The 12618-nt window shown below is 36.2% G+C and overlaps 1 non-coding gene across 1 annotated transcript; it reads left to right on the top strand.

The window, feature by feature from the left end:
* The first annotated feature begins 10070 nt into the window (after positions 1 to 10070).
* LOC122108720 lies at positions 10071 to 10177 on the top strand. Its single transcript, XR_006147616.1, has one exon. It is a non-coding gene; the product is annotated as a U6 spliceosomal RNA (small nuclear RNA).
* Positions 10178 to 12618: the final 2441 nt, after the last annotated feature.

The raw sequence follows: 12618 nt of genomic DNA, 5'->3' as shown, positions 1-12618 counted from the left end.
TAATGGTCCAACTGTATCCCTATTATATAAACGATTTGTTTTTTCCCTTCCCTTCCTCAAATTATAACAACATCAAGTTCAGTGAAAGCAGGTTTTGTACAGGGGGGAGGGACATACAAAGCAAAAAAGAAATATTCTTATAAATGTGTTAGAAACAATCGCATGAAAGGGAAAAACATTTGAATATATAGCTTAGGGCTCATTTCCCTAACATCAACTTGTCTGACAGTTTCTGTTTGTCTCAGACACATACTAGTTATTGCAAATAAGGGAAATCATGGCACTAATGTTTCTTTGGGCCTGGCTTACGTCACTTAATATATTTTTTCCAAGTCTTTCCATTTCCTAACAAATGGAGCCAATGTCATGCTTTCTGATGGAGGCATAGAATTCCAGTGTGTATATATACCACATTTTCTTGATCTACTCATCTACTAAGGGGCATCTGGGTTGGTTCCATCTATTAGCTATGGTAAATAATGATGCAATAAACATAGTTGTGCTGGAAGCTCTACTGTGGCCTTGTATGTGAACATTTGGATAAATACCCAAAGTGGGATTCTGGGTCATAGGGGAGCTCTATGTGGAGACCTTTGAGGAACCTCAATACTGATTTCCAAACTGGTTGAACAAGTTTATACTCCCATCCACAATACAGTATTGTTCCGTTCTGTCCACATCCCCTCCAGCATCTGGTGTTATTAGAGTTCTTGATTATAGCCATTCTAACTGGGGTGAGGTGGTATCTCAATGTTGTTTTGATTTGCATTTCTTTTATGACTAGGGAGGTTGAGCATTTCTTCATGTGTCTATTGGCCATCCTTCTTTCCTCTTCAGAGAAGTTTCTCTTTAAGTCTTTAGCCCACTTATTTTTGGGCAGTTGATTCTTTGAAGATTTGTTGGGGGATTAAATTTTTGAGTTACATGTATATTTTAGATATCAGACCCTTGTCCCTTTTATGGCTAGTGAAGATCTTCTCCTAATCTGTGGGCTTTCTATTGATCTTGCTTGCTATGTCCTTTGCCATGCAGAAGCTCTGCAATTTTATGCAATCCCATTTGTCCAACCTTTCTTTGAATTGTTGTGTTTCTGGGTCTCTATTAAGGAAATTTCGGCTTGTGCCAACAAGATCGAGGGTTTCTCCTATTCCAATCTTTAATGTTTTCAGAGTATCTGCTTTGACTCCAAGGTCTTTGATCTATTTAGAGTTGATTCTGGTACAGGGTGATATATAAGGATCTAGCTTTAGTGTTCTACAAGTTGTTAACCAATTTTGCCAGCACCATTTACTGAAGAGGCTGTCTTTCTTCCATTCTATTTTTTAGCTCCCTTACCGAAGATTAGATGACTATAGGTCTGTAGGTTCATTTCTGGGTTTCAATTCTATTCCATTGGGTTCTGAGGTCTGTTCTTGTGTCAGTACCAAACTGTTTTGATTACTATGGCTTTGTAGTTGAATTTGAATTTGGTATTGATATTCTTCCAGCTCTGTTCTTTCTGTTAAGGATCATTTTTGCTATTCAGGGTCTTTTATTGTTCCATATGAATTTTTTGATTGCCTCTTCTATTTCCTTGAAGAATGAGGTTAGAATATTGATAGATATCGCATTGAATTTGTAGATAGCCTTGGGAAGTATTGCCTTTTTCACTATGTTGATCTTTCCCAATCCAGGAGCATGGGAGTTTTTGCCACTTTCTAAGTTCAGTTTTGATTTCCTTTTTCAGTTTTTTAAAGTTTTCATCATAGAGGTCCTTCACTTTTTTGGTTAAGTTAAATCCTAGGTATTTTATTTTTTGTGGGGCTATTACAAATGGAGTTGCTTTCCTAATTTCAGCCACACTTTTCTTGTTGTTGGCATATAGAAAAATCCATTGATTTTTGAGGGCTAATTTTATACCATGCTACTTTGCCAGAGTTTTGAATCAGCTTGAGTAATTTTGGAGTGGACTCTGTGCAATTCTTTAAATACAAGATCATGTCATCTGCAAAAAGGGAGAGTTTTACTTCTTCTTTCCCTATTAAGATGCTTCTTATACTTGCATCTAGTCTTATTACTGTATTTAGGCATTCCAATACTAGATTGAAGAGAAGTGGAGAGAGTGGGCAACCTGTCTCATTCCTGAGTTAAGAGGAAATAGCTTTAGTTTTTTACCATTAAGTATAATGCTGGCTATAGGTTTGTCATATAAAACCTTTAATGTATTGAGGAATGTTCCATGGATTCCTCATTTTTCCAGAAACTTCATAAAAAGGGATGTTGGATCTTGTCAATTGCTTTTTCTGCATCTATTGAGATAACCATGTGGTTCTTATTCTTGCTTCTGTTGATGTGATAAATTATATTAATTGATTTGTGTATCTTAAACCAGCTTTTCATCCCTGAAATGAATCCTGTTTGATCGTGGTGTATGATTTTTTGGATGAATTGTTGAAGTCAATTGGCCAAAGTTTTGTTGAGAAGTTTTGCATCAAAGTTAATCAAAGAAATGGATCTATAGTTCTCTTTCCTCGATGAGTCCCTTCCTGGTTTTGGGATGTGTGCTATGATGGCCTCATAGAATGAGTTCAGTAGTGAACTTTCTTTTTCAGTTTCATTGAAGAGTTGGAGGAGTATTGTTGTTATGTCTGCTTTGAAGGCTTAATAGAATTCCGCTGTAAAACCATTTGGTCCTGGGCTTTTCTTAGATTGGAGGTCTCTTATTGCTGTTTCTATTTCAGTGCTTGATATAGGCTGTTTAAGATAGTTTGACTCATCTTGGCTTAGTTTCGGCATGTCAGTATTTTCTAGAATAAGGTCCATTTCTGCCAAGTTCTCAAACTTATTAGTATACAGGTTTTAGAAGCATTCCCTTATAATGTTCTGAATATTAGTTGTTTCTGTGATGATGTTTCCATTCTCATCTCTGAGTTTATTTGGATGTGTTCTCTTCTTTTTCTGATAAGATTTGCTAAGGGTCTGTCAATTTTGTTAATTTTTTTGAAGAACCAACTCTTAGTTTTGTTGATTCTTTCTATAGTTTTTTTGCATTCTAATTAATTTAATTCTGATTTAATTTTAATTATTTCTTTCTGTCTACTGGATTGGGGTTTATCTTGCTGCTTTTTTTCAAGGAGGTTCAGATGTCTCATTAAATTGTTGTTTTCAGATCTCTCCAATTTGTTGATGTAGGAGCTCAGAGCTATAAACTTGCCTCTGAGTACTGCCTTTGCTGTGTCCCAGAGGAGCTAGTAATTGGTGTGTTCAGTTTTGTTGAATATCATGAACATTTGAATTTCCTTTCTAATCTCTTCCATGACCCACTCGTGATTCAGCAGTGTGTTGTTCAGGATCCATGTGTTACATGACTTTCTTTGGTTGCTTTTGGTGTTGAGTTCTAAATATATTCCCTTGTGGTCTGAAAGAATGCAAGGTATAACTTCAATGTTTCTGAATTTGGACGTTTGCTTTGTGGCCTAAAATGTGGTCTATTTTGGAAAATGTTCCATGTGCTGCTGAGAAAAATGTATTGTCTAATGCTGCTGGGTGAAATATTCAGTAGATGTGTGTTAAATCTAGTTGGTCTGTGCAGTTGTTTATATCTGCGGTTTCTCGGTTGAGTTTTTGTGAAGTTCATTTATCTAGTGGGGAAAGTTGTGTGTTAAAGTCACCAACAATTAATGTTTATGGATCTATGTGGGATTTGAGGGAAAGTAGAGTTTCTTGGACGAATTAGGATGCTCTGCTGTTTGGCAAATAGATATTTAGAATTGTAATATCCTCCTGAAGGAGTGATCCCTTAATTAGTATGTACCTACCTTTTCACTAATTTTAATTAAAAGTCTATTTTATCTGATATTAGGATTGCAACTCCATCCTGTTTATGGGAGCCGTTTGCTTGGTAGATTTTGTTTAACCTTTAAAATTGAAAATGTGTTTGTTTTTGTGGGCAAGATGTGACTCCTGAAGCCAGCAGATAAAAGGATCTTGCTTTTTAATCCAAGTAGACAGACTGTTGCTTAATTGGTGAGTTAAGTCCGTTAATGTTGAGAGATAGAACTGAGAGGTATTTGGGAGTTCCTGCCATTTTATCCAACTACTTCAGGGCTGTGGCAACTGTGTTCTTTGGATTCTCAGTTTGGGTGATATTTCTTGGTCTTTATTGAGGTCTTGTTGGTTTTCTCTGTGTAGGACATCTTTAAGATTCTTTTGTAGGGCTGGTTTGGTGGAGATATATTGTTTCAATTTTTCTTTGCTATGGAAGGGTTTTATTTGACCTCCGATTATTAAGGAGAGTATAGCTGGGTAAAGTATTCTTGGTTGATAGTTGTTTGTCTTTAGGGCATAGATTACATCATTCTAGGCTCTTCTTGCTTTGATTGTTTCTGCTGAGAAATCTGAGGTGATTCTAGTTGGTTTCCTTTTATAGGTGTTTGATCTTTTCCTTGTTCTGAGTTGATCCTGTGAGTATTATAATGTGACAATGGAATATCCTCTTCTGGTCTAGTCTATTGGGAGTTCTAAAAGCTTCTTGTATCTGAATAGACCTATCTTTTTGCATGTTTGGGAAGTTCTCTGCTAGGATCCTGTTAAACAAATTTCCTAGACCATTGACTTCTGGCTCTAGGTGCTCCTCTACACCCATTATCTTCAGATTAGGCCTTCTAGTGGGGTCTTCTGAGGCTTGAATGTTGAATAGATCTATCATATTTCTTGGATTTGTCTTTGATGGTTGTATATTCTTTCTCTATAATATCTAGGCTCTCTTCAATCCTCAGGATTCAATCTTCTGCATGGCCTATCCTACTATCGAGACTTTCTACTTTTTTTTTTCTTTTCCTTCTATTTATTCGGCTTTTATGGCTTCTAATTCTTTGTTGGATCTTTGTTTTAGATCTTGTATGAAATTCTTTACTTCCTTAATTTATTGTCAAGTGTTTATTCTCAAATCACTTGGTTGATTAGTTATGGTTTCCTTGGACTCCCATTACTTCTGTTGGGATCCATTCAGCATTCCCTTTGTGGACTCCCTGACTTCTTTCAGCTCTCTGTTTATGGATTCCATGAATGCCTCTAGTGAACTTTGTCTATGCTCATTCCGCTCTTGAAATTCCTGTATTACACTTTGATCAGCTTCCTCACGTTTATGCAATTCCTGTAGTTCTCTTTGACTAATCTCAGCCTACTCACACAATTCCTTTATTTCTCTTTGAGTGTTCACAAGCTGCTCATGCAATTCTTTTATCTATCTTTGAGTAGCTTCTTCACACCTATGAGCTTCCTGTTTTGACATTTGTTTGCCTCCTCTCTCTATATATCATGCTCACACAGAGTCCTTTGAAGGTTTTCAATCTTTTTATTTACCATGTTTACCATTAGTGTTTTTAGAGCTTTTTGGAAGCGCTCCTCTGGATTATTCATTATCTGTTCTGTCCACAGATTATCATGAGTGGGAGTTGAGATACCCGGACTTGCCGTTTTTCTTGTGTTTTTCCGGCTTATTCTGCCCATTTGGCATGAGAGTAACACCAATTTTGTGCTAGAAAACTATCTTAAGGGAAGCATCAACAAAGTCTGTATTTGCACAGTCAAAAGCCTGCAGATCCTCCTGAAGGAGAGATCCCTTGATTAGTATGTAGCGACTTTCTTTATTTCTTCTCACAAATTTTAATTTGAAGTCTATTTTATCTGATATTAGGATTGCAACTCCCGTCTGTTTATGGGAGCCGTTTTCTTGGTAGATTTTTTTCCAGCCTTTAACATTGAAAATGTGTTTGTTTTTACGGGCAAGGTGTGACTCCTGAAGGCAGCAAATATTTTGCCCATGTAATTGTAACCGCTCTGTACAGTATTTTCACAATAAAAATAAATAAATAAATGTTACAAAAGCCTGCAGATATAATCTAGTTCAACAGATACATTTTCAACATCAACCAACTATGTATTAATAGGCTATGAACCGCAAAGAGGAATTTGGCAAACCAGAAATTATTAGGTTTAGTGAGAGATGTGGGTATAAATAGGAATAGAGGGATGTGGAAAGATGGAGAGCTAACTTAGTCCTAATCTCAAAGCAGGAAATAGATTCGATAGAATGATAGTAGACAATGGGGAAAAAAGAAAGAGAAAAAAAAGACAAGGAAAAATAGTAAAATAAAAATTAAAAAGTGAAACACTTAAAATTATGCACATTAAGAACTTAATATTCAGAGAAGGATGGGAATATGATAAGAGAAGGGGAGGGATAGAAAGGAGACGTCAAAAAATAAAAATGCTTAAAATTTTATATAGGTATATAGAGGTAGTACAGCTATTAAAGAAGTTAAGTCTAAGAGGTTTTGAATTCAGTAATAAATTTCTGGATTAAGTGTGTATACAATCGGGGATAAGGTCTAATAATCGACGACAGGTATATCTGAGAATGAGCAGAAATGCGACTAAATCACGCAAAGAAGAACGAAAGAGAAAAAAAAGTGAAAAGAATGAGAAAGAAAGGAAAAAAGGATCAAAAGGTCAGTAGTGGTAAACAAAAATGGAAAAAAAGCACACACACACACACACACACACACACACACACACACACGTATACCTGTAAAATAAAAATTATAAGAGGAAGAAAAAAAGTTAATAGAAAACAATTTTTTAAAGTTAAAAATTAAAAATGTTAAAACAATTTTAATAAAAGGTGACAAAAAAGAGTTCGTTGCTTTTTGGGGATGAGAAGGGATGATCCTGTATCTCCCTTGTGTCCATAACCAGTCTCTTGTTGGAGTCTCTGGTCTGCTTGTGGTATTTGATTTTCCTGTAGCTTGGTTGTTTTCTTAAGTCAGTTTGTTTGAGCAGGCAGAAAAATGCTTTGATTTACCCAGGATTTTGTCATCCTCCTACCAGGCTAGTTCAATGGGAGGGAGATCTGCTTTGAGTATCACAAAAGATGGCTGTTTCTTCTAGTTTGGAGATGCTGTGATGGGGCTAGGTTCTGGGTAGAGTTGAGGCCTTTCAGCAAACAGTAGCTTTTCCCTGAGGCCTAGCTTCTGAGACAGTCACAGAGCCTAGCCAGCAGCCATTCTCAGGGTTTATTGTTACTGAATTTCAATTGATTGTCTAGGGAGGATCAGCCTCTGGCTCTGTTTACCCAATAAAGAAAGCCACTCCTGGGGCTGGTGCAGGCCTGGGATGCGTGAATTTTCCCTGAGTGGAGCTGAGCCTGGCAGGTCAGGTTAGGTTCCTGTGACCTGTTAAATGACTGTTTGTTTTCATCCAAGGACTGAGTTAGAGCTAGCTGCTCAGCCAGGCCTTTGCCAGTATCAAAGATGAAGATCTCCAGTAGTGGGCAGGGAGGGGTGGCCTTCCTTTCTCTGCTCCCTGAGAAGGAGTGAGGAAATCAGGCTTCTACTCACACAGGCGTCTGGTTCCTGGGTGATCTCTGATCTGCGATATGAAGGATGAAGATGTCTGCTCCTTGTCAGTTCTTGCTGGTATTGAGTAGAATCCTCTCACCTGCTGCATCTGGCGCCTTTATCCTAGACACTCTGTGTTACAGGTATGGTGGTTACGGCCGCCACCGCCCCCGCCATAGCTGCAACCATGGCTGCTGGCAAGTGCTCAGATTTGTCTACTTGCCTGGATTTTCCCTCTCTGGCCTAACTCTCTGTACTGTGATGGCACATTTGGTGTGATTCTTTGGCTTAGTTAAGCTTCCAGCTTCTCCTTCGCTATCTTCCCGGAACCATAAATTTAAATTTTAAATGATAAATTCTTTTAAAATTGTTTCACTCGTACACAGGTATGGATAGATAAGTGATGTGGGCAGAATCAGAATTATTCAGAAGGTTGTAAATGGATGCTTACCTAGTTTGCTCTCGGCTGGATCATAGAATACAGACTGTCCTAATTGAAAAAGTTAGCCTTCCGAGGTTTTTGCATATAAAAACTCCATCAACATTTTATTAGAGGATTATTCAAGATTAGCTATATGTTGATTAATAATGACTGATCATGACAGAAATTTGAGAGAAAACCATCTACACTTCAGTGAGGTTCTGATTTGTGCTTCACGAACTGTTATGAAAGCTCTACATGAGAAATCTAGCAGCTGCATTTCTAAAAAGACCTTGGGTTGTTACACTTTCTGATATTATCTCAATTCAAGTACTTTTCCTTGGAGTTCCATACTATTCAATGATGCTGTATTAGCTCCTTGTTACAATTTTCAGACTGGTCTTTTTGATGAAATTTGTGCTTTTCAAAATTGCTCTCCAAATTCCATCCACAAACTGCATACAAAATTTATCTGAAAAAATTTATATCTGTTTATATTGCATATACTTTTAGTTTTCATTACAAATATGGAATGTAGTAAAAATTCTCATAACAATTATACTGCGCCAGATTGTGGGCAGATTCTGGTGTAAATAATATACTGTGTTCATGTAGAGATTTTGAGTATCCAAAGTAATAAGCCTGTGGTCCTAAATCCAATACCTTACTTATATTGAGTGACAAATACAACTTCATATAAGTACAGAAGTTTTCCTTGTATCTTTTTAACATATATTTTTATTATAAATACTGTACAGAGGGGTTACATTTACATAAGTAAGGTAATGAGTACATTTCTTATTGAGCATTGTTACCCCCTCCTTTGTTTTTCCCCTACCATCCCTTCCCTTCACACCTCTCCACCTCCCCCTTCACCCATCCTCTGTTAGATTGTCTTGTATATTTCATTGTTACAATGGGTCAACCAGTATCCTTTCCTTATATCTTAAATGAAGAAATGCTGGCTTGATTTATGCTGATTCTACTTGTGTAGACACATCTAAAATCACTGCCCAAGTCCAAGAGCACATAAATGAAATGCCATCATTTTTTTGTCAGTTGGTATTTGTGTTCTACACATTTATTGACAGGTTACAAATTATTCTCAAACTTTAAAACATTAAAAATACTTTCTTTTTTTCTTATTTTCTTTGGCAGGAAATCAGCAAGACCTCAGTCAGCATTTCTCACCTAGGAATTTTCACATGGGTTAGTTAAATGTATATGTAGAGTCCAGTTTTCTGAGGACTCACTCATCTGCCTAGGAATTCATGCTGGTTTTTGGAAAAAGAGCTCAAGTATGGATGCCATTTAAAGCCTTATAACTTTACTCTTTACCAGGGTATTCTCCTGCTATTTTGGTTGTTAAGAATGTCTACAAGAGTAAGCATTCCGTGAGGAGCAGGGAGACACCATATGACTTATACTTACTGAGGTTTCCAAGTGACTTGCTATCACTTGTACTGCATTTTGAAAGTCAAATCTCTCTAAAACTACCAGTTTTAAGAGATAAGAAGAGTGGAAAATGAACTCTTAGGGACAAATACATCTTCACCATATATTGTTCCAATTATTCCTTTTAAGGCATATTCAACAACTGGTGAAACTTGTGTTGGCTGTAATTATGTGTCTTTCTCCATGAGTGCATGTATACATGAGAATATGTATGTGTGTGAATAATAACATACATGTGTACATTATGGCTTATATCATCATTTATTCCTTGCTAACAAATAAAGTAAGGAATCACTAAAGTTTTAACAGAAACTGTGTAGTTAAAGTCGTAACTCTTCACTCTGCTCCTTTACACAAAGACTTTGCAACTTCTCATTAATAAAGTTTCCATAAACTCTGAAATGTACATACTAAGTACTTAATGTCTGCTATCATAAATCTTAAATACTTTACAGAAAAGTTTTATACCTGCCAAACAGTCCTATTTTTGGCATATATAAGCAAAATCCCAAAATTAAGCATATTTAAAACATTAAAACTTTTAACAAACCTTAACACTTGCTGCAATGTTCATTTTGACAGGTGCCTTGTATAGAATAATTGAATTTCTCCTCCTACACATCTCTTGAACTACAAATATCTGGAATTATTTTGTTTTTGGCATGTATATCTTGATTTTATTCTTAAATGTGTGCTTATGAAAGAAATACATGATTCTATAATTTCACAACAATTCTTTTGAACTTACTTTTTGTTGAATTGCCTAGCTTAATAAAATCAATTAAAAATTATACTTTATATATAAAAACTGTTCTGTGCTCAATTTAGCATCACATACACTAACATTGGAACGATACAGAGAAGATTAGCATGCACCCTGCGCAAGGATGACATGCAAAGTCTTGGAGCGTTCCATAATTTTACAGCAACAGATGCTGAAACGTATGTGGCCACAAGGGAACCGTACTGCATTCTTGGTGGGAGTGTAAACTTGTTCAACTACTTTGGAAAGCAGTATGGAGGTGCCTCAGAAGACTCCACATAAAACTCCCCTATAACACAGTAATCCTACTTTTGGGGATTTATCCAAATGATCATAAAAAGGACCATACTAAAACTACAAGCACAACTATGGTTATTGCAACATTATTTACGATAGCTAAGATATGGAACCAACACAGATGCCCCCATTAGATGAATGGCTCAAGAAAATGTGTTATATATACACAATGGAATTCTTTGCCTCCATCAGAAAGAATGACATCGCCCAATTTGTTAGGAAATGGAAAGACTTGGAAAAAAATTTATTGAGTGAAGTAAGCCAAGTCCAAAGAAATATAGGTCCCATGATTTCCCTTATTTTCAATAACGAATGTATGTCTGGGATAAGCAGAAAAGTTCAAAAGATATGTGCATATAACTAGATAAGATGATGTTAAAGAAATTGAACCCCAAGAGAGGGACACAAGTGGTTTTTTGATTCTTGCTATTGTTTCTAACGTACTTATAATGTGGGATGTCATTTTTTTTTTGTTTTTTGTACGTTTCTCCCCACACTATAACCCCTGTTTTCTCTGTATTTGAAGTTGGTACACTTACATCTTGTATGTATGCTTCTCTAATTTGGGGAGGGGAAGGGAAAAAAATGCTCAAATAGCGATACAGGTTGACCCATTGTAACAATGAGATGCACAAGACATTATGTTGAAAAATGAACTTTACAATTTAGGCGGAGGAAGGAAGGGGGAGGGGAGTGTACTTGTGGAGGTGGGAGGGAAGGGATGGTAGGGGAAATATAAAGGAGGAGGTAACAATGCTTGTTAGGAAACTTACTAGTTTCCATGTTCATGTAAATGTGACCCCTCTGCACAGTATTATTACCATAAAAAACATATAAAAATGTTCTTAGATGGAAGAGTTTATTTCCTCTATTTTACACATATAATATTGTTAACAAAGAAATTAATTCAGAACACTGATATGAAGGTAATTTGAATAAATGTGTGTGTGTGTGAGTGCGGCAGCGCACAAGCATACACGCACGTGCATGAGAACACCATGCATGTATATTGGAATGCTCAGAATTTAAATCAGGGCTTCAAGGCCTTGCTAGGCCTTTCCTATCTAGATTGGTGAGCTACGATATAAGCTACATCTCAATTCTTGGCTCTTTGCTAGTTCATTAAACATTTTGAAAAATAATTTCATGAAGTTTTTTTTTGGCCCTGATTGGCTCCCAAGTGTTATCCAGAGATCTCAATCTCCTGAGCAAATATTCAGAGTAGATAGGATTATAGGTGTGACCAGCCAGCACAAGGCTTTTAGAACAATTTTAAAAGTAAAAGAAAATTTACTTCATGGGGGCCTGTTTAATCATCACCGAATTTGAAAGCCTTTGGAGTGATTATATGTCAATTTAATTCGTTTGGGGATTGTTAAAAGATAGTAAGTGATGATATTTAAAAGTTTTAGTACTTTTTAAAAAAGAAACTGGAACTGTGGGACAGAAGAAATTTGGCTGTCTTCAGACCTCAATTTGTAAGCTCAGCTCTGTGCATGATAACCTAATGTCACCAACACAGTCTGTGTTGAAGACAAAATGTGACAGAAAACAATCACCATGGGAAATATTTGCTATGCTATTATTTCTTGGACAATATGAATATTGAATTGAGAGCATAAGAGAATGGAGAGATTTTACCCACCTTTTTGGTACTGCTGAAAGACTTTTGGAAACTTTGACTCATTTCCTTCCTCACTGTGTGTATCTTTGGGCCATGCACTTACAGTTTTTTACTACAATTTTTCCCAACACTACAATGGTAATAACATTAGCATTATACCAAATGTTATCTTAAGAAGTAAGAGAATAAAACTTGTGAAACACTTAACATAAACCTATGAATGACCTTTGAGTTTAGCCAGCATTCTTTTTTAAATACTAATTAGAATATGATAAGTAGTACAGAAACCATTACATGTAGTGTTAGCAACCAGAAGTAATATCTATTGACCATGCTCAGCTTCCAAGGAAGCCAGGTGGATAACTTCTCATGCTGTAAATCAAACTGGTTATCTCATGTCGTGATAGTGTAAAAATATCAGAGACAAAACAATGAAGGAATGTTGTAGACTGAGGTGAAATCCATATAAAAATATGCAAACTTGATAAAACATAAAAGTATCTGAGCAGTATATTGTGTTTTACATCATTTAAGTTACATAGCAAAGATAAGGAAGACCTAGAAGAATAAAATGTCTTTTTGATATTTTATCATAGGTCCTTAGAAGGATGAACACGTTCCTCATTCTTGTAGAGGCATCATCAGATGAGGAGAACTGTATTTTTTGTTTGCTTCCTTC

This window comes from Dipodomys spectabilis, unplaced genomic scaffold (genome assembly GCF_019054845.1).
Source record: "Dipodomys spectabilis isolate Male_0828 unplaced genomic scaffold, ASM1905484v1 ptg000064l, whole genome shotgun sequence".
NCBI classification, from domain to species: Eukaryota; Metazoa; Chordata; class Mammalia; order Rodentia; family Heteromyidae; genus Dipodomys; species Dipodomys spectabilis.
The sequence above is the reverse complement of the archived record's forward strand: the minus strand, read 5'-3'. Positions and strand labels throughout refer to the sequence as shown.